Source organism: Papio anubis, chromosome 5 (assembly GCF_008728515.1).
Source record: "Papio anubis isolate 15944 chromosome 5, Panubis1.0, whole genome shotgun sequence".
Lineage (NCBI taxonomy): Eukaryota > Metazoa > Chordata > Mammalia > Primates > Cercopithecidae > Papio > Papio anubis.
Genome location: NC_044980.1, coordinates 159,713,415 through 159,731,940, shown reverse-complemented (window position 1 = coordinate 159,731,940; position 18,526 = coordinate 159,713,415). Strand labels below are relative to the sequence as shown.

Sequence of the window (18,526 nt, the reverse complement as noted above, 5' to 3'; positions counted from 1 at the left end):
GAAGAAATTTGAAAACAGAACATCTCACTATGGCTACGTGCAGCGGCTCATGCCTGACCCCAGCCATTTGGGAGGCCAAGGCGGGCAGATCACCTGAGGTCAGGAGTTTGAGACCAGCCTGGCCAAACTACTCTACTAAAAATGAAAAAAAAAAAAAAAAAAAATTAGCTGGGCGTGGTGGCAGGCGCCTGTATGCCCAGATACTTGGGAAGCCGAGGCAGGAGAATTGCTTGAATCCGGGAGGCGGAAGTTGCAATAATCCGGATCGCACCACTGCACTCCAACCTGGGCGATGGAGAAAGACTCCATCTCAAAATAAATAAATAAGTAAATAATAAGTTGAAATAAAAATAAAAAATATCTCACTATTCTGTTAATCATTTAAATGTCTTCCCGTGCCACTATTGATATGCATTTTGCTCTTCTGGTAATAATGCTGTAGTAATAATAGTAGTAATAAGAAGAAGAACAAAACATGATAATAGAATCTCACTTTATGCCCAGCCTGTTATAAGCACTTTCACACATAATACTAATTGATTCTCCTAGCACACTATGAAGAAAGCACTTTTACACTCATAGAGCTGTCGAGTTTAAGAGCAGTCACAGATTGAACCCAGGTTCTAAGTCAAACAGACCTTGTTCCCAGCTTGACCCTCTACTTTGCAACGCTGGGCAAGTCACTTTAACACAATTCTGCAGAAGAAACTGAAACGACGAGAGGCAAGAAATAAACAATCTATGCCTGGGATGAGGACTTAGTAAGTAAGAAAAAGAACAGAAGAATGGTCTTTGAATCTTTCTGCTGCCATTCACTAGCCGTGTAAGGTTGGGAGGCTGTCTAATATCATCTCTGAAGTGAGATCATATCAATTGCTGTATAACGTCGTGGTCAATGTTTTCAAGTGGCTGCAGTGAAAGTCTAACTCAGTAGCTGGCATGTAATAGGCCCTCAATAAGCAGGCCTTATTATTCTGCAGTGTGCTTAGCAAATCCCTATTTACAGCTCATTCTGTACCATTCATTCTTTCAGATGCTTTCTCCTTTGCATTCTGCCTGCAATAATAACTACAATAACTCTTTGCTCTGAGTTTCATATTATTTATTTTTTAAAGAACCGACTAGTTCTTCCAATGTAACTGAAACTTTTAAAAAGCAAAAAAAGGCTTAGAAACTTTTAAAAAACATTTATATTATTTAACTCACTATATTCTCCTAAAAGGCACACAAAGGACACTTAGTAGATTAATTTTTAAGTTAATAATGGTATGAAATGAGAAAGGTTATGTCAGCAATACCCAGGAAGCAATATCTTGGATCATAAATATCTTGATTTATGATCCAAATGAAAGTGAAAAAAAATCATGTCTTTTGTTTTCTAAAGGTATGTTTTCCCCTTTATGTTGGCTGTCCATAATACTTGATATAAATAGCACCATCTTCTGCTTGAAGATATTAAATCTTTCTCATAAAAATAAGATATCTATATTGTTGGTAGGAGTAGAATGGCTTAACATCCAAGATAAACTTCTCAATTTGATTAGAATGTGTCATATGCTAATATGTGATCAGTAACATAAAATTGTGGTAGAAAGTCAGAAAAATATACTAAAATAGCATAGGAAAATACAAATGCTCCATTCCCTCTCTTCCCAGAAATAACCACAATTAACATTTTCTGGTATGTCCTTTCTGCCTTTTTTTAAAAAAATGGTCTTTTGGTACATTTTTAATATAACGATACTGGGATTGGGTTACACATCCTTTTAAAAACAATATAGAAAGGTATTTTTATACTCCTACATATTCTTTGAGAAGATACATTTTTCAGGAATATCTAGCACTTCGACAGTTGGATGTCATTATTCAATCAAGCCCTTATTTGTAGAATTCTAGGTTGTTTTCAAATTGCTTCTATTTTATTTTATATATTTATTTACTTATTTATGCATTAATCTATTTATTTATTTTAGCATCCCGAGCAAAGGCTTCCCACGAGAATCACAGGAGCAGCTGTGAGAAGCAAGACCACACAGAGGTGGGGTAAGTGTGCACAAATGGCAACCACACAGTGCCAAGGTGAAGGAGTGGAAGAATGGTTCCTATTTCAAATCATTCATTAAGTAACATCTTTTAAATATATCTTTCTATCCGTGTTGATTCTTCTCTTAGCGTAAAATGTTAAATGTGTAATAACAGGTTCAAAAGTTGTAAGCCTTTTTAGATCCTCAGCACTTCTCCTTCCCATAGAGAGTGGTTAGCAATTCCCCACACCACACCGTCACCAACACCAAGGATAATAGAAAAAACATCTTTGATAATTTGCCTAGAAGACCAATACCGACATCTTATCATTTATGGATTATTAAAAACATGTGAAAGAGAAGATCAATATTTTAGACACCCATCCCAATTATCTTCTACTCAATTTATAAAAAGTATTTACAAATGAAAGATGCTGCACTTGTGGAAGGTAACCAGTAAGATACGCAACATTTACTCATTTCAAGTTTTAACCTTGAATCATGCAGGACCAATGAAAAGCTGTCTGTCTGAACTTCAATTTAATCCACATATAACTATGTTCGTTATACTGTCATCAGGAACATCCTTTAAGACGTAGTTGTAGAAGGCCCACTGCTGGACTTAGTTTACAGATGATATTGGTTGTACTACAATACCTTTTCATATGAAGGCTCATGTGAGAAATTTCTATCAGACCTAAGCATTAGAGAAATCTTTGTTTCCTCCAAGTAGCTACAGTACTTCTAGGCAACATAGATATATCAAAGGAACACATTTCAATTTGGGCTTTGTTTAGCAAGAAGTTCAAAGACAAACTTTATAAATCCACTTCAAAAATTATGTTAAGACATTTCATATACCCATGTGAATTGTCTGAATATTATTATGTATATATATATAAAATATAGTAATACATATTAGGCCAGGTGTGGCGGCTCATGCCTGTAATCCCAACACTTTGGGAAGCCGAGGCGGGTGGATCACCTGAGGTCGGGAGTTTGAGACCAGCCTGATCAATATGGAGAAACCCCATCTCTACTGAAAGTACAAAATTAGTCGGGCATGGTGGCTCATGCCCATAATCCCAGCTACTCAGGAGGCTGAGGCAGGAGAATTGCTTGAACCTGGGAGGCGGAGGTTGCAGTGAGTTGAGATCACGCTATCGCACTCCAGCCTGGGCAACAAGAGGGAAACTCCATCTCAAAAAAAAAAAAAAATAGAGAATTATATATATATATGTATGTGTATATATAAATATATATGTGTAAATATATATGTGTGTGTGTAAATATATACGTATGTATGTATGTAGAAAGAGAGGGAGACAGAGAGAAAAAGACAAAGACAGAGAGACATTTTCTTTGTGGATTCCATATTTGTGAATTTGCCCATGGACTAAAATTTATTTGAAACCCCAGAATAGACACTAATAGCATTTTCTTGGTCATTGATGGACATGTGCAGAGGGCCAAAGTATTTGAATAATCCAGCATGCATGCTCCAGCTGAGGGGTAACAAGGTGATGCTCTGCTTCGTTTCAGCTCTCACACTGCAAACAAGTGTCTTTTTCCCTCTCTAGGTAGTCCCACGTTTTTCATATTTTGTGCTGTTGGTGATGTCACTGTCTAACACGGCCCCCAAGCATGGTGCTGCAGTGCTATCTAGAGATCCCAAGCACAAAAAGGCTGTGCTGGAGAAGCTTTGCTCAGGCAAAAGTTGTAGTGTATTGACCATGACTGCAATGTTAAGAAATCAATAGTTTATATTCAATAAGATGTCTTTAAACAGAAGCACACGAAAAGCAAGGTTATGCATTGATCTGTTGGTTTGTTGATGAAAATGTTGTGACCAGAGGTTTACCATTTCCTAACTCTATTTCCCAGAGGAGCAATAGTTCCGTATTTGCTAATTCTGTGTTCATGGAGACTTTACGGAACATTACTGTTGTGAATAACAAGAATTAATGGTATTTATTTACTTTCTCTATATGATTGTAATATTATACCCATTATCCTTATTAACATGCCCACTTTTTTCTTTTTTTTTTTTTTTCTTTTTGAGACAGAGTTTTGTTCTTGTTGCCTAGGCTGGAGTGCAATGGCACGATCTCTGCTTATCGCAACGTTCGCTTCCCGGGTTCAAGAGATTCTCCTCCTTCAGCCTCCCGAGTAGCTGGGATTACAGGCATGTGCCACCACACCTGGCTAATTTTGTATTTTTAGTAAAGACAGTGTTTCTCCGTGTTGGTCAGGCTGGTCTCGAACCCCTGACCTCGGGTGAACCACCCATCTTAGCCTCCCAAAATGCTGGGATTATAGGTGTGAACCACTGCACCCGGCCCAACATTCCCACTTTTGTAACCTGTGTTCTATTGACCTGAGTATGGTATGCATGTATACACACAAATATACCCACTCAAAGACCTTAACTATAATCCTTTGACTTACTTATAGTTTATATTATATATAATTATATTTAGTTTATATTAAATTAACATCTAATAATTTTTTTATCTTTTAGTGTTCTAGTCAAAATAGATTTATAATTTATTTTTCTTATATTTTCTCAACACCTAGTTAAAATGCTTGATTCTGCCCAAATTCTATTCTATTTGCTCCTCCTGCTTTGCATAGTTCCAATGATACAACAAACACCTATGGACTACTTTGCCTTTTTTATAACTGTTTTGTGCTAGTAAAGTGAGCCATTCAAAGAGATTCCCTCTCAGTTTTCCAAATGAGCTACCTAAAATTTTCAGTGATGTTTTATAATTATTTTTCTTAGTTCATATTAGAAATACCTTATTGATTCATACACTAAAAGGTTTGTAAACCAAAATCTACATCCCAATAGTAGTTGACAAACGTAAATGAGAACACTATTCACACTTCAGCATAAGTGACAATGGGAATTTAAACAAACAATGCATGATTTTAAAATACATAATTAATTCTTATCTGATCATATTCTTTATGATAATGTATGTCTTTTTCTAGAATAATCTCATTATTTTCTTGTCCAAAAAGTCCAAACAATAGATTAGTATCTGGAGTAACAGACTGAATGACAAAATATGGTTTTCCTCCCCACCAGTTGTACAAACTTGAGAAAGATATTTAACCTATTGGGAGCTCAGTTTTCAGGATTAAAGAAGACTTTACTTTTGATGGTTAAATAACATAACTTATGCTAAAAAGAAAAAAAGTTTAAAAATGGTGTATGGCATATATTTAATAGCTGTTCCTTTTTCCATTTTCCCATGATAATTGTTACATTTAAACACCACGGGCATCCTATATTAGTTCTAGTTACACTAAGTTCTATTTTATTCTTTACATTTCCAAGAAAATATTTTGTGAAATATGTAGTACTACATGACTTGATGGGATGAAACATGAAATATTTAAAGAAAACCTGTTGTAAATCTCACAATATTAAGAAGCAACTCAGGCATATAGTGTAGTTTAAAAAACAGTTCAGACCAGGCATGGTGGCTCATGCCTGTAATCTTAGCACTTAAGGAGGCTGAGGCATGTGGATCACTTGAGGTCAGGAGTTCGAGACCAGCCTGGTCAACATGGTGAAACCCCATCTCTACTAAAAATACAAAAATTAACTGGGCATGGTGGCGCATTCCTGTAATCCCAGCTACTTGGGAGGCTGAGGCAGGAGAATCACTTGAACCCAGGAAATGAAGGTTGCAGTGAGCTGAGATCACACCACTGTACTCCAGCCTGGGCAACAGAGAGTGAGACTCCGTCAAAAAAATAATAATAATAACAATAAAAACCAAACAACTCAAAATGCACTCGTCTTGAAGGTTAGCTGTTGAGTATTAAAGGGCATTTCTATGCTGAAAAAAACAAAAAGGAAAAAAGAGCTCAGTGTAATACTTTCAACAGGATGCTAATAATTTAAGTATTTATATGGAAATGGATTTTATACTAGAGAAAAATGCGTTAACCTTATTTCTTAAAAGAGACTCGGTCACTTATATATTTAGTACACAGCGACTATTATGAACCATTTAAACAGGAAGAAAAGCAAAAACATCAGCTTGTATTCTACTGATAGGGAGTTAAATCCACACATCACGCCACAGCAGGATGCACTGCCTAAAACATATTCCCTATTTAGGTCTCTTGATTTTCTTCAAACTTCTCCCTAAAGTATGGTTTCATTTTAATAATATCTGAAAAATAGGTGCTTTGTTTAACTCTTATTAAAGGCAACCTTTAAAAGTATTCGGATTCTTTCCTATGATTTTTCATTGTCTTTCTCTTTTATCTTCACATTTTAAACAGTGAAAAACAACAAAAATCATATTTTTAGTGACGATGAAAGAAGCACTTCTTACATTTCATCCTATTCTGGTTGAAAGTAGGTGCGACTGCCCTAGAACTATAAGGATCTACATTTATACCTAGTGTTTTCTCTCAATCCAACATGGAATAAAAACCACTCTATACACAACTTCATTAAGCAAGAGAAGCCATATGGAAATGTTTAAGGTAGATCCCTGGCCAGAAAAGCTGTATACCTTAGGATACTGCCTCTTAAAAAGCAAAGAGAATAGCATTTAAAACTTCAGGCATAAGCTTACGTGAAAAGGAAAGAGCCAGCGGTGGTCTGGGAACTGAAAACCTGGGAAAAGACTGGCTTATGTTTATAAAGCCCCTTATTGCCTGGCAAAGCTATTCTCATTTATTCTACTAGGGCTCAGAGTGACACTCTAAATGAGCAGCAGAGGGCAAAAGCCTTGCACGGTCCTTTTGCAAGTAGGTGGGTATTTCTTGAAAACAGGTTCAATGAAATGTAATGCCAGGCAGTTAGCACGAGGAAGTTTTTCTAAAAGTTCGTCGTAGTTTTCTGCAAGCCAGGCCTTGCATCAATGACTGGCTTGTTATTTAGCCATAATTTGAAACATTTTTGGTTGCAATAGTGAATTATGAAAATACTGCCCTAATCACATGACGGCAACACGTTACGAAAGAATTGAATGAATGTGCAGGCCAGCTTGTTAGCCAGGTCACTGTAAAACACCTGAGAACTTAGCAAGTTGTTCAAGCTTTCATCTTCTAAACTTGAGATTCTGAGGTTTGCTTTTATTCTCAAGGAAGTTCCCAGAACCATGCAGACTTTCCTTTTTCTTCCCGCATCCCCATGCCATTCCTTACCATCCTCTGCCTACTTTCCCAATCACCATGCACCAAAAAACCATCTTGTTACATTTTACCAGAAAACTGAGTTAGAAGATTAAATTAGATGATGAGGTTAGGATGATGAACCACAAAGAGAAAAATAGGGGATGGTTGTCGGGTATAATGGGGAAACCCTCTAAGAAGCCTCAACGAAGGCTTCATTTGCCATGGCAGGCTCCATTCTACCAGGTTCTCCCCCATGAAACTCTCTCTCTCTCTAAGTCTGTAGTTTTCTGGTCTGTTACTTGCTGGGAGAGGACAGATGGGTTAGCATAGGATATGCCAGAGTCTTGTGTCTGTTTCACCATACGCCTTCCTATTTCTTCCAAAATTGACAACTCGGCATTTATAACGGATTTCCTAACCACTTGGTTAGAGTTCGTTAAGAACAATAGCAAAAACAGACCCAAGCTTCTACAACAGCAAGTGGCACTAGGGGATGTTTCCAGGAAAGAATGGCACCTGGTCTGTGAACTATTCACCTTGCCTTCTAACCAAGGCAGGGTTGCACAGCCAATTTGAAGCTGGCCTCCAAGACACTGGGAACAACTATTCTTCAGAGAAAGGTAAGGTGTACTGAGCACTGCTTATTAAATTGAATGCCTGTATCAGAAGGAAAACACAATACAATCCTAACAGAACTGCTACCACTCTAATGGAAGATTCTCCCTGTTCAGGCCGCACATCCATGAAAACGTACGGAGCCAGCAAAAAGAATGTGAAAAATTAGCCATGGTAGACAGGTAGATTTCAAACATGTTGCTTGGACTTCAGTTTCTTCGCCAGCAAAATGGAGCTAGAACTGCTGTCAACATTCGTTTATCCCTAACTATTTGTCTAAATACTGGGCTAGGTAGTTTATTGCATTATCTCATTTAATCGTCACCACAGCTTCATGAGATTCCTATTCAGGAATTATATAATCTGTTCCTCACGTACTTTCTAAAGTGACTGTTTCAACCAGGCTGATTATTGTACTATGAACACCTCCATCATAATCATGTCTTCACCTTGTCCTTATACCGTTTCTACTTCCTCAACCGCCTAAGACGTAGTCTTCACTAATGTCTCATTTTCGCAGAAAAATTTCTGCTAGGAATCAAGAGTTAAAAAAAAAGAAGAAGAAGAAGAAGAAAAATGACTTAATCCAGATCTATTTTCCACTGGTTTGTCTAATTACTTATGAGTTTTTAATATCTCCTCTTACACCTTATCCTTCACCATAAAGTCTCTATATATACTCAATTTACTAAAAATATGGTGTAGCTGATGTTCTAGCTTAGTCAGATGTCACGACCTCAAATTAAACTTGCATGTGCATTAATGGTCCTTATAGAACCCTTTAGTTGTTCCACCCAAAAATGAGCCATCTTGGTAGGATTTGATCTGTGAAAAGATAAAAGCAAGCTCTAAACAGCAGAGGACCAGAGAAAAGTGGTTGTAGGTATCTTAAGAAAGAACCTGAGAGAAACAATTGATATAGAGGACCAGATGACGTCGAAATATATGGAGAACACCAGTTCAGGGGCCATAAAAGCAGAAATGATTTAACCGGGAACATGAGAAAAGCTTAATGATTTTCTCTTTGCTTGCTGTCTTATGGCCTGTATAGATTAACAACATTTAACAGATTAAGAGGGCCAAGTTTTTCCATCCAAAAGGCCTTTGCACTCTATGATGTGATGCTATGTAACCTGGCTAATCACAACCGGCACGTTTTATTTCTATGTGCAGATAGCTAATAAGAAAACTGTGGTGACCAAATTATTTGGTGGGGTGAGGTGCAGGGAGTCACAGGGGGATCTATCCAGGTAGAAAAGGGGCAGATGTGCGACTAAAGAATTGTAAAGTCATTCAATTGGGTAGGGAGGGGGAGAGACAATAGCAAATTTCAAAGACAGAAAATGGCCGTACAAATTACTTTTGTCCACAAGAAAAAGAAAATCCTTTTTTGCACAGAGCTGGAAAGGCCCAATTTTGCACCCTGTATGAAAGCACTTTGATCAACAATGCAAACACAACTTGAGGCAGAGCAAAACACAAAATTGTAGCTATGATTCCACTCACCAAAAGGGTGGATCTTCGATGTACAATTCAGCTAGCTTTACAGGAGTGCTCCACAGCAAAGCCAAATGACGAAGCAAGCCCGAGACCGCTTAGGCAAGAAAAAGCTGGATGTAACTGTTAAAATGAAAAAGAAAATAGGTAAGACCCAAATGAGCACATAAAGCAAACCCCCAAAAATGCAAATGAATACCATACATCTTCAAAATGTAGGAAAGTTGGAATTAGGAGCTAAATGAACTAAATTGCACTCCTTATCTCTTGAAGAATATCTTTCAATAGAGGAGTGTAAAATATGGTATAAAACATATTGATTAGTTAAGTCACTCTGATTATGGTACACTATTACTATTAAGATACATTATCACAATTATGGAATATCTATTTGTTATCCTTTAAAGTTGATGCAGTTTATACTACAAATGCAGAAATACACAGTATTAGAATGAGAGAATAGTTCAGACGCATCTTTCTAGCAATATACAGACCTTATGTTTGCTCTTCAGATTTACAAATAATTTATTTCATCTTAAAATGTACAGTTTGCTCATCCATACAACTTAAGCATGATTTTGCTGACTTTTAAATTTAAATATTTACTGGCTAATACCATTGTCAATAGCATGTGGGGTATATCATATAACAGGAAGGTCCCAGTGATCCCAACACAACTTGCTCTAAGCAAATAAGTTTAATCATCTGAAAACTGGAATATAATAGCTCCTATTTCATAGAAGTGTTGCAAAGATAAAATATAAAATTCCATGAAAGCATGTGGCACAGTGCTCAGCACATAATACTCCTCCAATACATGTCTGCTGTCCTTGTCACTGTTGTTACCACCATTCCAAGGCTACATGTCTCAACTTCATCAATAGACGTGTTGGGTTCATCTCCTAATGACTGACGCCTTTGCACAAAGCAATTCCCTGCCCTCCCCACCAACCAAGGCCAAAAAAGGCAACACATCAAACTAAACCTCACCAAGACATCATTAAGTGACTCATTAAGTTCCTCCTCCTCTGGCAAGTAAAACTGGAGCAGTGACGAAGTGGAAGAAAAAAGAGAGGTTGAAAAACGGGAGCGACAATAATTGAAAACAATTAGCTCTAATTTCTCTGTTTTGCTCAAGTCATTCTCATCTTGGATGCTAAATGTATTCCTCCGCATGTCAACACAACAAGCCCCGCCTTGTCTGGCCTGTCCAAGGCAGTATGTAGGATTCTCTAATGAGCTGGGAAGCGCCAGCTTGCCTGAGCCCATCTTGAGTGCCTCTGTCCAGCCACAGCTGCATACTATATTCTTAGACACCCTCCTTACAAGGTCAAGCAGCAATTTAAGACTGATGGCTGCATCTTCCCAACCACTCTGAGAAGCCCTTCTGCCCTCCACAAAGACACCTGACAATCTGGAATAAAAGCGTGAGTGCTAGTATCCTGATCTTCCAGACGACTGGAGGGGGGGCGGGTGGCGGGGAGCGATTCATCAAAATGCAGTGGGGAGAATGGAATTAAAACCATAGCACTCTAGGATTTGGATGATCTCCTTCACTAATAAGCACAACCTCATTCAATGTCCCTTCAATCCTCTGAGCCACAATCTTCTTATCTGTAAAATGGGGAGCCAGTGCCTACCACAAAACTGAGTAATATCAAAAGAAGATGCTTCTGGCACACAACAAAGGATAATTACCATCTATTTTTACTTTCCTTTTTAAGCTAGTTTCCTTATTATTAATACGTTACCTCGGTATATGATTATTTGAGAATGGTAGATATAGGATTGACTAATCAAGATTATGTGTCTTTAAAAGACAAATTGACAAGACTAGACAAAACTGTAAGACCTTGTGTAAACTTGCTTTGTTTTGTTTTACTTTTCAAGTCTTCAACTTGGCAAGCAGAGCCCAGCAAAGGAATATGGTTCTTTGATTCCCTCCTTAGAAACACTGCAGCCTTTATTGTCTTTATATCACACAGCTTTAGCACTTAATTATATCCTACCTTGGAATAATTAGGTGTCCTTATAATCAAGTCTGTTTACTCACTTGTGCAGTTCTGATCCTTTAATCTCTCTTGAATATTAGTTTGTAATGCTATTAAGAGCCACAATTTAACAATTTTATTACTAAATAAAATTGCAAGAATATTTTGAAGGAGTCCTACAAATGGGTTGAATTTAAAAAATTACTTTTATAATTAGGATAGTACAAATGTATAAAATAATGATGCCTGACAAATAGAAGCACATAGGACTTGTGTGTCTTCCCACCGACTAACTGTGAAGCCTTGGCCAAGTCACTGAACTTCATCTGGGACCTGCGTGCAGAGGGACCTGTGGTAGGGTCAGATACTTGTCTCAGCTAGATCACCAATTTAGTCTAAAGATAAGTTAAGAATTACCTATAGTAACAAAACTAATAAGATGACTGTCCATTTTAGGCAATATAAAAATGTTCGGTGCTTAGTTAATCTATGTAATGTAATTATAAATGTAAAACATTTCAAAGCCTGATGCTAAAATATCAAAGACAAACCAAGCATGATCTGTGTACAGTAGAACACTGGGTACAGTGTAATGATTGAATAACCAGGCGCTACAGTTCAACTGCCTGGTCTTCACACTTGACAGAAACACTTAACAGTCATATGATCCTAGACAAGTTATAATCCTCTGTGTTCCTTGGATTCCTCCTGGCCAAGATAGGGATAATAACAATAATAATAATATCTAACTCAAAGGGTTGCGGTAAAGATTATATAGATTATTCACTTAACACAATGGCACATAATAAAAAGTAGCTGTTATTAATATTTATTATGATTAGTGAAATAGAGTCACATAAAAATCCACAACTTTCCAAACTATCAGACTCACACCATATTTTGTTATTTGCATCATAAATATTTGTCAAATGAGGCTGGGTGCGGTGGCTCATGCCTGTAATCCCAGCACTTTGGGAGCCCGAGACAGGCAAATCAGGAGGTCAGGAGATCGAGACCATCCTGGCTAACACGATGAAACCCCGTCTCTACTAAAAATACAAAAAAAAAAAAAAAGAAAAGATTTAACCAGGTGTGGTGGTGGGCGCCTGTAGTCCCAGTTACTTGGGAGGCTGAGGCAGGAAAATTGTGTGAACCCGGGAGGCCGAGCTTGCAGTGAGCCGAGATCGCATCACTGCACTCCAGCCTGGGCAACAGAGCAAGACTCCATCTCAATAAATAAATAAATAAATAAATAAATATTTGTCAAATGAATACATGAGAAAGATTTTTTGACTAGTATATTTCACTCATCAAATATTCAATAACAAATGGTGCACACTTTAAGACAGTACATTTAACAAATGTTATTTACTAGGTTTTCATCTACATTAAGATGTATCAGATAAAGCTTATATGTTGATTGAAATTAAATACCTTATTAATTAAACGACAGAACTAGGCAAACTCAAATTTATAGTTTTTCTGACATAGAAATTTCTGTTACAGTTCACATGTCAAATTTTCTGTGACAACAATGCGATCTGATCTATATTTTCAAGCTTATTTTTGAATATTTTTTAGCATCATTATAAAACTATCTAAATGGTTCAGCTGAATAAAAAGTAAGTAAACATCATTCAAAATCACATCAGCCAGTGATAACCACTGCTTACACTTTGGCGAGCATCCTTCTAGACATCTCTCTATAAATAAATTTACCTGGAATAGACAAAATTGTGTATAAGTAGGACTATGCTATACATTGATTTTTATTTCAAAGCTTTTTGTCTATTGGAAATGTACTTTCTAGATTGTTGATGCCAGTTAATCTGGGTCCCCTTTTGATTCAATCAAATTATTTTAACTTTCCATTTAATATTTGTAGAAAATTTGAGATATTCAAATACCTTATTTAAAAGTAGTATCAGATGAGCAATTTAAAATAATTAAACATTATTGACATTTGGGGAAAATTTTGGAGATTCTTTAATTTGCATCATTTAGATGAACTTTGCTACCATTAAACATATAAATCAGAAAAATTAAGCAAACACCAGACTACATATCTTACACAAATGCCACAAATGAAAGCGATCTAGAAAAACCTATAAAAATCCAGACAATAGGAATAAAACTTGCAAGATGTTGTTATCTTCATTCAAACTACCAGCTCCCTTAATGGAAATTAAGTTTATAGGCTTAAAAGAAATATTAACAATTTTCCCTTTAGATATAAAGAGAATGATATTACAATGTGAGGAATGGGAGATTAGTAAATGCAAATTAATTGACTTCTTTCTAATGAATAAAAATACAGATTTCACAGACATAAAAATACGAGCATATGAGTTTCATTCCACACAGCAGAAGAAAATGAAATGATGAGTTCAAACAAATGAATTTCAGAATACTCAAGCCATTTTGCATTCTACTGTTCATATAACTGTTTTAGAACTTCAGTCTTATTCCAGAAAGAAATATTCTAAGTCTGAATAAAAGATCTCTATATTACTTACTACAGAAATTTTATAATGAGGCATTTGGACCCACAATAAAATAATTTTATAACAGAAAATTATTACTTGGTCTGTATATGCCAAAACCAGTCAACTCATATTATTCACTCATTTATTTGAGAAATATTTAGTTGAGTGATGATTATGTATGTGATACCACTTCAAGCTCCAGGTCTGCACTGTGTGATACAGTAGCCACCAGCTACATGTGACTGACGAGCATTTGAAATGTGAGTATTCTGCAATGACATGCACTGCAAGTATAAATTACATACCAGATTTGACAGATTTAGTATAAAAAATGCAAAATAGCTCAATAACATTTTTACTTTGGTTATACATTAAAAAGATAAGGTTTGGTATCCCAGGTTAAATAAAATATATGAATACAATTAATTTCACCAGCTTTCCTCTCTCTTATTATTTATCATATGCCTACTAAAAATTTAAAATAACACATGTGGCTCACATTATTTTCTACAGAACAGCCCTTTCCTAGGCGATACTGGTGGTGAACAAAGAACACAGATGTCCTATGTATTTATGAAGTCTGCATGATTGTGACTGGGCACTAATGCTGTTTAAGGACCTGTGTCACATGCTAAGGAAGGTGTATTCAAATATAAGCTGCAAGCCAACCCATGCAATTTTGCCACCTACTATTAAACTTCAGAAAGACACATCAAACGTCACTTAAGAACAGTGAGGCTGTTAAATTACAGCAGCCTAAAATACAACTCTTCCTTAGGTAAAGAAGTCTCTCTACTAAAGTTATGGTTGTTCAATGCACCTCACTTTCTTTATCCTGAGGAAAGTGTTTGACCGATGTGCTGTGGAGAACCTACCACTGTGCTGTGGATGTGGTCCTGAGGCTCCGGAGGAAGGAGAAGGATGTCACATTGTATTTGCTTTCCATGGCAAATTTGCACAGTGGAGCAAGTGGCCTCATCACAAATGCTATTTGAAATTCATTGATATCCTCAAGCTAGCCAAGTTGGATCTTAGAAGGAAAGGGCTGGGAGAAAAATATTTCAAAACATCCAGAGGCTCCTGAAGCCTCCCTCAGGATCTGAAGGTCCACTGTGGTTATGACAAATAGATTAGAGAACTGTCGAGTGTATGTTAGAGATGAATGAGCAGAGCATAGTCTTTGGTGATCCTGACCAACATCATAAAGAAATTATGGGCAGCCAAAGAGTAATGAAAAGATATGCTTAGAATAAACTTAAAATAGCACACCTTGATTTTTTTATAATATGTTTTATTCACTCCAAAACCACTTCTGTTCAAAAAAGTGTCTTATTCTTGTTAAATGGAATCTTGGAGTTTCCACTCTTTAGGACAGCATTTTAATTAATTTAACTCACCCTCTCTTTCATCCAGAGATTTCCACAATAATCTGTCAAATGTTGGCATGACTTTGCTCAGAATACGTGGCTTCTATCTTAAAGATGCACCAAGCCAATCAAAACACAATCATATTTTCAACATTCAAATGCAGGATCTGTGACAAAGCTTATGTTCAAAGGCTTCAAAAAAAGGAAAAAAAAATCTGCAGAAGTTTAGAAAGATATTCTATGTAATATCGATTCATTAAGCAATTTTGAAAGGGTCAAATCTTATTTTACTTAAGGGATATCTGGTACAGAAATTACTGAAGTTTTATAAAATATGCATTCTCTCCCTGCTTATTTTCTGAATGAATAAATATGAGACCAATTTTATACAGAATCATTTCAACTTGAACTAATAATTGTGTATTGCATGCCTAGAATAATGTTTGTTTCAGATGAATACATATAAAAAGGAATGTAAAAGAAAACATTAAATCGGTCACTAATTATAATTAATTCATAGATAGTTGAGATTCATTTGCTTTTGCTAAAGTATATAAAATAGTACTCATATAGAGGCTTAGAGTGCAATCAAATGAGTACTAAATCATATAAGGACTGTTTTCATTTACCGAATGGCTTAGAATACAAAATACCATTTTTGAAGAAAAATTAGTATAAGCAGAAACCTGTAGGTCTCACTAGAAACTGTGAATCTCTTGCTGATTATTTTCTTTATTTTGAGGGATGTACATGGCTCATTTTCAGGAAATTTGAAATCATTAACAAAAATTAAAAACTGCCAAACGATGTTGCTTGGGATTTGATTTGCATTGAAACATTCTGGGACATTTGATTTGTTCATGAAATACATAAGGAGATACATAAAATTTTCATCATCTTTTTTTTTTTTTTTGAGACAGAGTCTCGCTCTGTCGCCCAGGCTGGAGCGCAGTGGCCGGATCTCCGCTCACTGCAAGCTCCGCCTCCCGGGTTCACGCCATTCTCCTGCCTCAGCCTCCCGAGTAGCTGGGACTACAGGCGCCCGCCACCTCGCCCGGCTAGTTTTTTGTATTTTTCAGTAGAGATGGGGTTTCACCGTGTTATCTCATCATCTCTTTTTAAATGTGCATAGACAGGAAAGAACCCATGGAATAAGGATGCTTGTTAAATCATCAAAAGAGTCTGACCTTTGTGTATGGAAGCTGGCTTTCCTTAACTAAGGCCCCATCCTACTCCTTGGTTTGGTAATATAGTAATTATGATATTTAACCTTTGTCCATGAGAAACCTATTTAATTGTTGATCTGATCCCCTCAACTATCACCCACAATATCCCTCAAAGATTCATCCAGTTGTTCATCATATTCACTCCTTAATATGGAGGCAAATTAACTCTTTCCTGTACTCCCTTGCACAGCACTCACACCACCCAGGGAGACTTACTCAAGTGAGCAAGTGAACAGAGATCAAATGAGCTGACCACTTAAAATAGTTCATCAACAAGCAATCATCCTTGATGAAATCAACCAGAGCTACAAAATGACAGCAGAATGCACACTAACTGCAGCATTCCACTGAAAGCGATACAGTATAACTACAAAAGAAAGAGAAGGAAGCTTAATGTGCTCCGTTTGTAAGGAATTTGGTTTCCAAATACACAAATTCTGACTAGTGTTGTCTATGATAAATTTTCACAGTAAGCGCAGTAAGCTATCCAGCCCACGAATAAACCCTTCTGGAGCATCTTTAAGTGGGCTTTATGGGAATTCAGTTGGAAATGAGCACTGTACCAATAACCAGAATTGATTCCTATCTTTGCATTAAGAGTAATTCCCACTGGACTTCTATTTATCAACACGGTATTAGCCATCACCATGTATTATTTGTAGTTAGCTGAAAATAATGGCATCGTATTTCTTTAAAAATAATTCATATTTCTGTCCCTCATTCACACTACTCATACGCGTGTGTGTCTGCACACACACATCCTTTCTCCCTCACACACATATACACAGCAACTCATTGCAGGCCATTACAATCAAAAGGAATTTACTGTATGTGGAATATTTTAGAAGAAGAAAGTGAAGAAGGGGCAGAGAATTGTAGAAATAACATGTGTTTGCAATATTTTGAAAATTAAAGATCCGTATACCAAATGTCGTATATATAATTATAGTTTTGTATTTTCTAAAAGTACAATCATTAAACAGATCAAGCTGTTAGATTATTAAAATAAAAGATTATGTGCTAAACTTTTAAATACACACAATGTATTTTAATCATATTGCTGTCAGATCTAATGGCATCAATAAAAGTTAGGGATACACATTCAAAATCAATTTCCGAGCTAAATACTCATTGTATAAGGTGCCAGTAGAAATAATGCCAGTCTTCCAAATGAAAAAAAATAAAAGTGACCTGATTATTTACTGTATTAGTCTTACCGACATGAACTGCACCCTTTAAAATGCAAATTCTCTAGTAATAGTAAATATAACCACCGTCTAAACAAGAAATCAGCATAATTATTGTATTAAAAAATAAATATTTTCAGAAGCAGCCAACAAATGCCTTCATCCTTTCGTTACCCTCCCCCTAATTAATTAACAGATTGGCACAGTCTAAGAGCAAAATTTATTTTCAATTAAAATAAGAATCCCGTATGTCATGATAATTTTTTGTTACTATTTCTAATGTGCAAAACAAAGGTTTGCTTTTAGCACTGAACATAGTAATCAAAACAAATCCTTTAATTTTCAATAACTGTAAGGATACTTCAAGAGTTGTACTCGTAGCAAGGTACTACCTCAATGGTTAATCCTATTAAGAACTGAGCCATGCACTACAACTAAATCCTCTGGGGAATTTGAGGAATGAAAGGCTTACTGCACACTTAGAAGGCAACGACTTTTGTAAAGGGCTCTATTATATGAGGAACAAAAGAATACCACTTGTGTACTTAAATATCATCTGCTTTTCCTTCCAAAATACTCCATTTTTAAGTAAAGATATGTGATTTAAATGTATTTAGAGTTCAGCTTTTGGCACGACTCTCGTTTCTGAGTAGAAGTGCCATCTGCGGGCCCCATGGCTCACGCATAATGATATGCTTACAAGCTGCTTCCCTTTTCTGCACAATGTACCCTTTTCACTTTAACATACATTTTCCATAAATTTTTGAATAACAAATTGGGCCGTGGAAGTTTGTTGAAACGGGACAAGGGAAATGCCTGTAGGCTAGAAAACGGCGATTTTACTCAAGAAATTGGTGCAGCGGAAAATATTCACTCCACCAGTCCAACCCTCCCCCAGGCCCCCATCCACCTACCTTGGGCTGTGACACTTTAAAATTGTAGGGGAAACTTCTTCTCCCCTCAATATATTAGGCCTGTACATTAA

General features: G+C 36.4%; 1 protein-coding gene across 3 annotated transcripts in view; it reads right to left on the bottom strand.

Moving 5' to 3' along the window:
* The window catches only part of TENM2 (teneurin transmembrane protein 2), a 1,283,414-nt gene that overhangs the window by 1,179,987 nt on the left and 84,901 nt on the right, over window positions 1-18,526 (bottom strand). For all 3 annotated transcript variants that reach the window (XM_003900492.5, XM_021940242.2, XM_021940246.2), the window contains exon 2: window positions 9,294-9,407. The gene's annotated coding sequence lies outside the window, so the exon portion shown is untranslated. The remainder of the gene's footprint in view (window positions 1-9,293; window positions 9,408-18,526) is intronic.